This window comes from Panthera tigris, chromosome C1, assembly GCF_018350195.1.
Source record: "Panthera tigris isolate Pti1 chromosome C1, P.tigris_Pti1_mat1.1, whole genome shotgun sequence".
NCBI lineage: Eukaryota > Metazoa > Chordata > Mammalia > Carnivora > Felidae > Panthera > Panthera tigris.
In genome coordinates, this window is record NC_056667.1 from 192,811,556 (window position 1) to 192,824,801 (window position 13,246).

General features: G+C 37.5%; 1 protein-coding gene across 14 annotated transcripts in view; it reads left to right on the forward strand.

Annotated features, from left to right (window-relative positions):
- The window catches only part of MAP2 (microtubule associated protein 2), a 279,845-nt gene that overhangs the window by 14,329 nt on the left and 252,270 nt on the right, over positions 1-13,246 (forward strand). The window contains exon 1 of one of the 14 annotated variants that reach the window (XM_042995222.1): positions 3,711-3,776. The exons of the other annotated variants lie outside the window; for them this stretch is intronic. The gene's annotated coding sequence lies outside the window, so the exon portion shown is untranslated. Of the gene's footprint in view, positions 1-3,710; positions 3,777-13,246 lie in introns of those variants that run through there. 14 annotated transcript variants of the gene reach the window in all.

A 13,246-nucleotide genomic window follows, 5' to 3' on the forward strand; every position in this document is an offset into this window, starting at 1 on the left:
AATAGTTGGACAATTTTTGACCATCCAGTTAAATTAATAGTGAGATGTTTTTGTTTTACTCTTCTAGATATGGTATAATGGACAAGAGAGCTCTTAGCCTGAAAAAAAAAAAAAAGTGTTATCAATTAGGTGCAACTTGGTAATGATCTTTAGACCTACCCAAGGAGAGTGACATAGGAAATGGTAAATGTGTAAATGTATCTACATGGGATGTAGTTAACACTGAAACAATGTTTCAAATTTTGGATAACTATGTTATACAATTAGTTATAATATCTAATAATAGAAGAAAAATTGACCCAGTATTGGAAAAATTTATACCAAATCTAATGAGAATTTCATTTTGCACTTAAAATATAATTTAGTAGGGCTCCTGGGGGGCTCAGTGGTTAAGTGTCCGACTTTGGCTCAGGTCATGATCTCGCGGTTTGTGGGTTCGAGCCCTGCATGGGGCTCTGTGTTGACAGCTCGGAGTCTGGAGCCTGCTTCAGATTCTGTGCCTTCCTCTCTCTCTCTCTGTCTGTTCCTCTGCTCATGCGTTTTTTTTTTTTTTAAATAATAAAAATAAAAAATATAATTTACAGAATTTTATTCTGTCACTACTTAAATTAACAAAATTTAAAATTTAAACACTTAAAATTGTTCATGAATATATACATGTACAATTATGTACGTTGACTGGTCATTGAAGATCTATAAAAATTTCTTTCCACATCTGAAGTTAGAGAGGACAAAATGGAGAACAGAGAGGAGAATCATATGGCAATCACTTTGCTTAACTCCAGCTTTATTTGCATTATTTCTGTGAGCCTACATTGTTGCTGTTTCATTTGTTATTTGTAAGACTACACTCTTAATTACATAATTCCACAATTATGTGTGATTGCCAAGGTCCACATTTATTAATACCTATACTCCTCTGAACAAGATGCCTAATGTGTGTGCATGCGCATGTGTACCTGTATTTATGTGTATGATTTACAAAGGGCAACTTGTCTTAGCATAGACTCATAAAGGAAATGCCCTCCAAATAAATCTACAACCACCTTGGCCCTTCTTTTGTTATCTTTAAAATGAGGATAGCTGCTGGGGCACCTGGGTAGCTCAGTCGGTTGAGCATCTGACTTCGGCTCATGTCATGATCTTGTGGTTCATGGGTTTGAGCCCTGCATTGGGCTGCTGACAGCTCAGAGTCTGGAGCCTGCTTTGGATTCTGTGTCTCCCTCTCTCTCTGCCCCTTCCCCACTTGCATTCTGTCTCCCTAAAAAATAATAAACGTTAAAATAATTTTAAAAAATGAGGATAGCTGCCAAAGATCTCTCAGGCTTTTGTTTTGTTTTGTTTTTAGATAGAAGAATCTGGAAGCCAAATTAGAGCTATCTTTTAGGACAAGGATTTCTTGTTTCTAGGGAGCAAAACATGGTGAACAAAATGCTCTACCTTCCACAATTATATTTCCAAAGAAGAAAGGCAGTGACAGAATTATCATATTTAAGAGATGTCTAGGAGTGCTGGGTAGCTCAGTCAGCTGAGCATCCAACTCTTGATTTCAGCTCAGGTCATGATCTCAAGGTTCATGAGTTCTACATGGAGCTCTGCACTGACAGCAAGGAGGCTGCTTGGGATTCTCTTTCTCCCTCTCTCTCTGACCCTCCCGTACACATGCACATACACACACTCTCTCTCTCTGTCTCTATCTCCGTCTCTCCCTCCCTCTCACCCTCTCAAAATAAATAAACATCAAAAAAGAGGGAGAGAGATGTCAGTCACCCAGTGGTTATATTAGCCAGTTGGAAACTAAGGAACTGTGCAGACTTTTTGGACATAAGGCTTAGCAGTTCACAACATCTTAAGTCAATGTTAAGTCATCCCATGAATTGATACTGGGATATACAACATGAATAGACATGGGCATTGCACTGAATTTATTTGGGAGAGAATGTAAATGAAAATAATATTTTACAGACCCTTATTTTATTGTTTGGTATAGACAACATAGTATCTTTATCATGATGAATTAAAAACTTTCTGTTACATTTCACTTAGATTTCTCTCTAAGTCGTTGTATGTAGGCTATAAACATTTTCACAGAGTAGTTCTTTGAAAAATTCAATAATTTCATTATTAGAGAATGTGATGTTATAGTTAGTATATAATTTTTATTTGCTTGTTTGTACAGTAACTACAAGATATCCCTACTGCCAAGAAAATTTTGTGAAGGGAGTGGTCAACAAATATTTTTGAAAGAGTGAACAATTTTAGATAAAGTTGTTTAGAATCCCAACTTATTTAGTACTGTACCCAAAAGGAAATGATGGCTCTGTTTTTGGGTGGTAATATTTTAAAAATCAATACTGTCTCTTTCTTCTTAAAAAGAAAAAAAAGCCATTTGTCTAAAATCTCAATCTTTACCTTTGTTCAAGATGTAGAAAGCATTATCAGTCTACACTCTTATTGAGACCTTGAGAAAGTTTTTGAGTCCCCGGGCCTCAGTTTTCTAATCTACAAAATGAGGAGATGAATTTCATTGTCTTTAAGACTGCTTCACATTCTATAGTGAATTGAAAGGACATCGCCTTAATTTCCACTTTTGCACAAATCAGTTTTTCATGTTAGCTAGCTATTTGGCCAGCAAAGATTTCAGTGATTAAAGTGCTGTACAGATAAGTTTTTAAATTTATTTTTTATTAGGGAAAGCTGAATGTCACCAAGAAGGTTGGCATTATGAGATGTCTTTCACACTTTATCCATTGTGGGCACCTTCTTTATATTCAGCGAATGCTTACTAAGAACCAGTTATGAGGCCCCTGCTGTGGTGAGTCATGTTAGCCGTATGAGGAAAAAAACAAGACTGCATCCTTACTCTCCAGAAACTTATTACAGGGTAGGGGAAGACAACCAGGTCACATGCTTTGGATAACTAACCAGTCTATAAATGAACACTTACAGCACATCACTAATCTTCCTGTGTCAAGTACATGGAGGAGGAAGTGTGTATGGGCCAGCTTTGACTAGGAACCAAGTCATGGTATGGTTATGAGTGGTACAAATACTGTGAGCTGATGGAGAAATGAGACTGTGACAAGGCTTTAGGAAAAGATGGAAGCAACTCTACACACGTGGCAGATGTTTGCCCTTCTTATAGCCAGTGGGAATTAAAAAAAGAAGAAGAAAAGAATTGTTTTTGAAAAAGCTATTTTGCAATAGAAGGACAATAAAAATGTTCTGTTCACTAATATATACGATACACATTTTGTTTCTTTGTGTGGTAAGTCTTCCATCGAAATTATTATGGAGAAAATATTTCTCATGACTCCTTTAAGTTAATTAAGTTAATTTTGCTAATTCCAGATGATCTTTAAATGTCCATTTAAATTCTATGAGAATGACTTCTGCTTCAAATGGAAGTCCTTTGGAAGACATGACGCTTTGAAAAGGTTGGAAAGGAGGAGGAGGTGTGCCCAGAAGATTTATTGTACCATTTTTTTCAAAGCAGAGGCCAGCTGTTTTGGAACTAGAATTAAAATGTAAATTATCAAAGGAGGATAATGAGAGCCATTCCTTTCAGACAATGCCCAGTGCAATCAGAGTAAGCAAAGGGTTTGGGAAGATTTTCTACTACGCACAAGTCACGGATGATGAACTCAAAGGCTGGGAGGGAAGTGATTTACAAGAACCCAACTGGACACAACCCATGGATTGTCTAGTACTCTGGACAGCTGAGTTCATTGAGGAACAGACCTTCAGTTCTGCTGGGACTGAATCCAAATCACGAGGTAACTGTACAGAATTGAGGAAGTCACTGCATCAGTACCATGGCAGGGCTGTAAATTGAACTATGGTGCTGGCATGAGTTGCATTTCAATTTATGTGGTTTTATGAATCAAAACAGAAGTCTTTGAGTACAGGGCAACAGTCAGTGCCACATGGGAACAAAATAGAAAGATTAAGCATGAGCTTGTTCAGGATTTTCTACATAAACCAGAGGACAAAAACCCATGAAAGCTTTCAAATGCAAGGATTTTCATGAATAAATTAGTTTTTATTTAAAATTAAAAAAAAATTTAATGTTTGTTTATTTTTGAGAGAGAGAGAGAGAGAGAGAGAGGATGCCAGCATGAGCAGGGGAGGGGCAGAGAGAGAGACACAGAATCTGAAGCAGGCTCCAGGCTCTGAGCTATCCTATCAGTGCAGAGCCCAATGTGGGGCTCGAGCTCACGAGCTGTGAGATCGTGACCTGAGCCCAAGTCAGATGCTCAACCGACTGAGCCATTCAGGCACCCCTATTTAAAAAAAAATTTTATACATTTATTTATTTTTGAGAGACAGAGGGAGACAGAGCACAAGTGGGGGAGGGGCAGAGAGAGAAGGAGACACAGAATCTGAAGCGGGCTCCAGGCTCCAAGCAAGCGGTCAGCACAGAACCTGATGTGGGGCTCGAACCCACGAACCGTGAGATCATGACCTGAGCTGAAGTCGGTCACTTAACTGACTGAGCCACCCAGGTGCCCCAAATTAGTTTTTATTTTATTTTATTTTTTTGTTCAAATTTAAGTGCTTCATAAAAGATCCAAAAGGCTACATGTAAGTCATACAGGTATATGTTCATTTGAACTGACCTTTTGGTCCTAGTATTTAATGTCACTGTTACTCAGACATCACACTTCTGTAATGAAGAAATCAAATGTCAGTGAGGAAAAAAAAATGGGGAATATATATATAATTTATATTTGGGTTTTACACAAACTGTGAAAGAGAGTAAAATAACTTTAAACTCTAAGATTTTGGGGTATGGAGCCTTATACATTTTTTTTATGAAAAAGTGGTCAGTAATTGTCTTTTATATGACCATAAAGTTTATTTGCGTTGGTGAACAATTTCTATAGTGTTCTAAAATCAGATCAGCTAAAAATCAGATCAGAGTTAATGTCTGAAATAATAAGGGGTTTGATTAGCAAATAAATATTTAATTACAAGCTTAAATTTTAGCACCTTTCCTTACTCCCAACCCAGTGTTTCATTTAGATCCATGACTCTTTCTCTTTATGTACTCTTGCTGGTTTATTTGTTCCATTTTTTGAGCTTTAACAATCGTCTGTATTCTCATAACTCTCTAATCTGTGTCTCCAGCTTAGATTTCTTCTCTGGAACAATCGTCTGTATTCTCATAACTCTCTAATCTGTGTCTCCAGCTTAGATTTCTTCTCTGGAGACTCAGATTCATATACTCCAGTGTCTACTAGGTAGCTCTACTTGGGTTCTGTGGGCATCTGAAACTCAACATGTTCATAAGGAAACTGATTCCAACATCCGTCCTACATTCCTCTTAGAGTCCCTGTTGTACGTAATGGAATTATTCCAAGTCAGAAACCAAAGGTCATCCTAGACTTCTCAAAATATTTCCTACATGTATTTTCCTTTCAGCTTTTTCTCCTTTTCATCCCCTACTCTCACTGACTTGGTTTTTCACCTTGTATCTGTAATATAGCAATTAATTTTCCTGTCTCCAATCTTTTGCTATTAAATTCCATCTTTATATGAACTGGAGTGATCTTTCTAAACTGTGTATCTATCTAGATTACTCTTCTCCTTAAAATCCTGAATCTATTATCTTTTTCACATAGCTTCTAAAGGCATGTAAATTAAGTATGCTGTCTCTTCTTCAATCTTATTGTCAGCCAGCCACTCCCTGCATGTATTTTTGGCCACCCTCAGAACTACCAAACTACCAAACTACCAATGACTTACTATCTTCTTCCCATTACAGGTTTTTTTTTTTTTTCCTCCTTCACTAACTTCTTTTCATTTTTAAAAATCAGATCAGCTTTTGTATTTCTCTCCCACTGGGGTATTTATGCTTCTTGAGGGAAGGAATGATCATATTTATCTTTGTCAATCCAGGCACTGGCAGAGTGCCCTGCTATATACTACACATTTAGTAATTGTCTGTTGAACTAAACAATGCTGGATTATGGTTGCATTTAGCTTTTGCTACTGATGACTTTGATTAAGTGGGTGCTTGTCTACTACACTGAGTTTCCATCCAGGGAGCTAAGTTCAGTCAAATACTTTGGTGTACCAAGTAATTTTATGATGCTTCTTGATCTGTGCTCCCCATCTCGTCACCATCCACTCCCAGAGAGCACCTTGTTTCATTTTTCCACCCAACCCTGAGTAAGTTAAAGGCTCTGAACCTCAGTTTCTTCACCCTAGTTCCTTTTCAAAGGGTTCTTATGAGAATTAACTGTGATAGAGAGCTTTTGTGAAAATGGTAGCATGGTGTTAAGCACAGCGTTAGAGCTCAATAAGTATTTAGTGATTTTTCAGAAAAAATAATGACTCTTCATGCTTTCTTTTTTTTAATTTTTTTTAACGTTTATTTATTTTTGAGACAGAGAGAGACAGAGCATGAATGGGGGAGGGGCAGAGAGAGAGGGACACAGAATCTGAAGCAGGCTCCAGGCTCTGAGCCATCAGCCCAGAGCCTGACGCGGGGCTCGAACTCACGGACCGCGAGATAGTGACCTGAGCTGAAGTCGGACGCTTAACCGACTGAGCCACCCAGGCGCCCCTCTTCATGCTTTCTAAAATGTTTCAGCATTGCTGTTGGGAAATAAGAATGAATGTTCAACTGCTAATAGGAGAGAGGTGAGCTAAAATTCTCAACTATCGTAGGACCATGCTATGGGTCTGACTTTACACATTTGACATAACTTTGACCTCAACAAGCCTCCAAGCAAATTGAGTTTTTAGAATAAACCAGTGAGAAAGAATTATTGTAACAATATCCCTTGTATAATAATTAAATATTTAAGTGACGATTATACTAGCATTTCATAAAGTGAGCAAGGATCCTAGTATGCTTGAAATCTATATTGTTTTGCTTAGGTTAACTTAATTTAATGACAATAAATGATTTACCAAATAGATTAATCATTAAAATCAGCAAAGTGGGGCACCTGGGTGGCTCAGTTGGTTAAGCATCCGACTTTGGCTCAGGTCATGATCTCATGGTCAGTGAGTTCAAGCCCCACGTCAGGCTCTGTGCTGACAGCTCAGAGCCTGGAGCCTGTTTCAGATTCTGTGTCTCCCTCTCTCTCTGACCCTCCCCCGTTCATGCTGTCTCTCCCTGTCTCAAAAATAAATAAACATTAAAAAAAATTAAAAAAAAAATAAAATAAAATCAGCAAAGTAATCAGAAGCTTATCATACTTGTCTTAAGTCAGTGCAGGAAATTAGGACCTGAAACTTGAAGTCTTTCATGGGAACTAAAATAGAAAATTTATGTCTATCATATTTACTATTTCTTACCTTTGCTCAAGGATTTATTGCTCAGTCTCAGTGAATAAAAAATTAATAATTTTTGTCTAAATAATATATAGGGAACATCTCTGCAGTACTAATTAGTATCTTATAATTAGAAGTCTTGGATTACATCTATATAGGGCCATCAGGTCAAATATTAATATACATTCCAATTAAATCCATCTAGTCAGTACAATGTATAGTGTGGCAAAGCTATTGGTCTAAAATTAGAACTGGGTTGATACTTTGAACCAAGATCTTAAGTAAGTTTTTGGTTGCAGCTTAATAAAATTACTTTAAAATTGTTAGGGGAAAGGAAAAATTAAAGTATAATTCAAATCCTATTGTAACTTCTAGAGGGGTATGTGAGTTATTTATTTAACTTGGAATTTAATTATAACAACTGTTTTTCAAATTGAGTCATCATTGAGACAGTTTGCTATTGAAATATCCTTTGAAGAAATGTGGGGAAAAAAAAACCCACTTGGTTTCTGTATTAATTTTATTTTAACTGGGAGCAACTTTGGAAATAGTGTATATTTAAATTTTAAAATGTTTTGTAAAATTGCACACTTTCAAAAAAATTTGTGGTTGTTACATTTTAAAAAAGCATAAGTCCAAGATTCTGTGATGATGGATGGATTACCAGCTTTACTCTGAAGACATGGGTCATCATTTTGGTTTGAATGCAATATTGTTTTTGCCTGATTCTGTAGTCGGTAAACATCCCAGGAACTATTTAGTTTCAAAGCCTTTGGATTTAGAAAATATGTCTGGATCATTCAGATTTTGGTTTATAATCTAAGAATGTTTACATTGTGATACCTACTCACATAATGTGTTAGCTTACTTAAACATGGCTCCCATATTTAAGAAATGTTAAACATTGCTAATAAAATACAATCCAGTTCTAACATCTAATGGGCGATAAGGACACTAATGTCATTATTATCCTTATGCTCTCAGGAGCAAGGTTTATGATCACATTTAAAGAATGTATCTTTGGGGCACCTGGGTGGCTCAGTCGGTTAAGCGTCCGACTTCGCTCAGGTCATGATCTCACGGTCTGTGAGTTCGAGCCCCGCGTCGGGCTCTGTGCTGACAGCTCAGAGCCTGGAGCCTGCTTCAGATTCTGTGTCTCCCTCTCTGTCTGACCCTCCCCTGTTCATGCTCTGTCTCTCTCTGTCTCAAAAATAAATAAACATTAAAAAAAAAAATTAAAAAAAGAAAAATAAAGAATGTATCTTTGAGATATACAATGTAAGCTTCTGCTTAGGCAAGGATGAGAGTGAATATCACATGAAAATAAAAACAGTGTCATAGTCACTGTTCAGAATAGATTGACAGAGTGTGGTTTCAGTGTTTGGGTTTTCTTAAAACCCTAAAGCTATGTGGCACAGGTTTTTCAGCAGACAAGTTGCAACACATTTAAAACATGTAGCCAAAAATGTGATAAAGCCAAGAGAAAAAGTTGGTGCTTTTAGTCCTTATGGAAAAGCAAAAATCGCTCGGAATATAAGATCCTGCTGGGCACATAGTCTGCATTAAGAGAGTAAGATGCCATTTTTATGTAACATCTTAACTGTGATGGCTTACTAATAAATATGATGGAGAAAATCATGTTCCACCAGTAGGACTAAACTTGGGAATAATAATCAGAAGCATTGGCAAACTATTCAACCACCTACATTTTCCAAGAAAATTACTCATAATAGCAATTTTGCATTGAGGTATTATTAAGCAGCATGTTTTAATAATATGTGGGTTTAAATTCAACAAGGAAACCATAGCAGTGCCTTTTTTTTTTTTTTTTGTCTACAGACCATAAAACATACCATAAACTAAGTGAACTAAAAGCCACATGTTTCTGACAATCAAAACCTAAGTTCCTGTGCTTCCTGCCCATTATAGAATACCATGCAAAAAATCAATATTCCATAACAAGATTCATCTGCAAGATGCCATATTGGAAAATATTTGGATTTGGGGGTTAACTTTAAAATTGTTCAATTTAATGTCATAACATGGTTAGAAGCTTGATGTGTTTTTAGAAAGAGTAAAATTATTTAAGAAAAGTGTAACTTTTCATATAGCTTTTCAGTTTTTACTAACCACAGTTCTATTCACTGGCTAACAAATGTCAAATATAGAAGTAAAGGAAATATTAGTAGACTGGTGGATATGGTCCTGGCATTCGATACCTGATTTCTTTAGATTTATGTAGGCCTGTATTTCTGTCCAAGGGCCTGCCTTAGATTTTTGTCTTCCTTTGATTTAGCTTCAATGTTACATTGTATATTTTATCTTTTTGTGTTGAAAAAGAAAGGTTTCAAGGATAGCTTGGACATATTTACCCTTCTTGGAACTACCACCAATCTCAGTTAAAAAAAAAAAAATAAGGCTACTGCCTTAAAACTATTTTGGGAATGTGGATATTTAATACTTAAAAATGAAACACGCTTTATTATTTTTTTTAATATTTATTTATTTTTGAGAGAGACAGAGACAGAATGCGGGTGGGTTAAGGGCAGAGAGAGGGAGACACAGAATCCGAAGCAGGCTCCAGGCTCTGAGCTGTCAGCACAGAGCCCGACGTGGGGCTTGAACTCACGAGCTCTGAGATCATGACCTGAGCCAAAGTCGGACGCTCAACCGACCTAGCCACCCAGGCACCCCTGAAACACACTTTAAAAATACAGTGGTAGAAAGTTTTTGATGTACAGCTACCTAAATGTGAATGAACGAAGGGAAACAATGTTATAGTCACCACAAAAGCATCTACAATCACATTGTTAAAATGGGTGGTTCCAGCTGTTTTATCTCTCCACCCTAGTTTGAATAAATACTTGGTTTTCTCAGATCACGGGAATTGTTTTTGTTTTTTGTTTTTTTTCTCTGTGGAACCAGTAATAGAGCCCAACAGGCTGCTACCTCATACCTTCCTGGTAGTCTGTTTGTAAATTCTGCAGATTTTGAAGCCCATGGCCTTCTATTGAGATTTAATTAGGTTCTCCAAGGCCAGCAAATCTTTATTGCAGGAAAGTTCCAGTTTGCCACTGCCTGTATCTGGCTTTCTCTTTGTGTAGCTAGTGTTCAGGTAAGTAAGTGGAGGAATGCCGTGGGACATCAGAGTAATTGTGGCTTCTTTTCTCAGACCTGGCTTCCACAGGGACCTGGGATTCTGACCTATCTTAGTGCCTAATGAAGATACCCCTTATAGTCAGCTCTCAGTGATGTTAAAACTGTGACTTTTGAGGAGTGCCTGGATGGCTTGGTCAAGTAAGTGTCTGACTTTGGCTCAGGTCATGATCTTGCGGTTCATGGGTTTGAGACCCGTGTTGGGCTCTGTGCTGACAGCTCAGAGCATGGAGCCTGCTTTGGATTCTGTGCCTGCCTCTCTCTCTACTCCTCCCCTGCTTGTGTTGCCTCTCTCTTTCTCTCAAAAACAAACATTAACAAAAATGTTTTTTTTTTAAATGTGGCTTTTTAGTAGCTTACAAGCTTTCAAGTTTGTGAGGCAAGTGGTCACTTTTGTGGAACTAGGAAATACTAGCCCACCAATATAACTTGAACCACTGAAGTTTTGGTCACCATGTCTCCTTAAACTGCCTGTGTCGTATAGGTCTCTTTTCAGCTTAACTAGAGTTAAAATATAATATGGTACAAAACCTCAAGCTCCAGAAATCTCCTCTGCTAGCATCTTATTTGTATGAAGAAATTCGTGCTAAAAATACGAGTAGCTAGCAAAAGAAGCAATACCATTTAGTCTAGAGAGTCTCAAGGGACACTCACACTTGCTGTTGGAGAGGATAGCCATATAATTCTTGATACTATCCTTGGTGATTTTGTCAACCCCCAAGGGTCACTTAACAATCCTTAAGAGGGTTGTTCCTGATCCTCTTGAGTTTGAGAGACTTGTGCTGTCAGTGCTTCCAAATAAGAAACAGAGTACCAGCCAAGTCTTGATCACTCAGGATATAGTGGATGGTACTCTATACCCTAGCTCAGGGAGTGCAGACCATCCTCTTGCGTGCTTTCCAAACAAGAATTCTTACTAATGCCTACATTTACTGCTTCCCAAGGATTAATACTTCCCTGCTTCACATACTGGGACTCTAGAACTATAACTGGTCGTATTAATTTATTGTGACTGCTGTAACAAATCGGTGCCCTGAAACAATAGAAATTCATTTTCTCACCATTCTGGAGGCTGGAATTCTTAAATCAAAATGTACAAGCTCTAAGGGGGATTCTGTATCGTGTTTCTTTCAGCTTTTTTGTTTGTTTGTTTGTTTTTAATGTTTATTTATTTTTGAGAGAGAGAGAGAGAGACAGAGAGAGAGACAGAGTATGAGTGGGGAAAGGGCAGAGAGAGAGAGGGAGACACAGAATCTGAAGCAGACTCCGGGTTCTGAGCTATCAGCACAGAGTCTGACATGAAGCTCAAACTCATGAACTGTGAGATCATGACCTGAGCCGAGGTCCTTAACTGACTTAAGGACCATTCAGTTTCTACTGGCTGTTGTTATTCCTTGCCTTGTGGCTACATCGCTCCAGTTCTCTGCCTCCATTTCACATGGTGTTCTCCCAAAGGAAGAGTCCTTCCTTTGTCTTTCAAAACTCCCTCCTGTGTCTCTTGTAAGGATACTTGTAATTGGATTTGGGGTCCATCTGGATAATTCATAATCATCTCTTCATCTCAAGATCTCTAACTTACGTCTTCAAAAATCCTTTTTACAAACATACGGTAACATTCACAAGTTCTAGGGATTAGGGAGTGGATTTGTCTTTTGGGGATCACTATTCAGTCCCTTACACCCGTCTTTGTGAAAAATGTGGTAGCTACAACATACCATTGGCACTGATGGCTGTGATTTTTGGACTAGAGACAGAGATACGGGACACTAGAGCCGACTTTCATAATGTCATTATTAGAATCCTACAACTAACTAGAGAAAGTCTTGAACCTACTTCCATTAGATGCACTCTGATTTAGTGTCTGATTTTGTTCTAGGGATTAGATATGGAGCTGCCCAAGCGTGTTTAGCATGTTGGGCTAAAGAGACAACTGGAGACCCAACCATTAGACTATAAGTTCCGTGAGTCTTATTTACCAGCCTATCACCTAGTACATTGGCTGGATCATAGTAGGTACTTAGCATATATATATTTTTTTAAGGAAAGAAGGAACAACCAATAGGGTCAGAAAAGTATTTTGGGCCCAAGCACAAATATTTCGGAAGGAACAAGCGGTCCTGCTCCTTATTCCAGAACTATAGAAATACTTTTGGGAAGGACTGATTAAGAAAATCAGATATTCAGAGAATGTCCTTCCCTCTTCTCTCTGCATAACCAAATCCTGTATTTTCATTCCAAGGCTCACCTCTTCCATCAAGCTTTCCCATCTTCCCAGTCTGTGCCAGTGATCTCAAAATCCTTTGATAGACTGCCCTAGTACTACGACAGCATTGAACATACCGCCTAATATGTATTAATTTATTTTCTGTACCTTAAAAAGTTCCATGGATTAGAACTATGTTGTGTAATTATTAATATAAAAATAGAAAATAAAAAGGGTGAGTGAAGTATGGAATAAAATATCATTTAATATGTAATTTAAGTGAGTTTTATTATTAATGATATTGGATATAAATCTGTACTATAAATAATCTTCTTGATTTCCTATTTCTTTGGCCGACTTCTTGTCAGATGTGTGTAGACTTTCATCGTCTTTATCTAAAAAGACACATTGCTATACATTGTAATAAGCTAAGAACAATGAACAAGTGGGAGAAGTTCCCTTTATTAGCGACCATACGGTCATCTGCTGGATAGCTCATTTCGTCATGGTAATGTGGCATTTGACATACAGACAAAGTGAAAATGCCAGCATCAATTAACATATTAAACAGTAGCAACATTTAATTTCATTTTCCTCCCT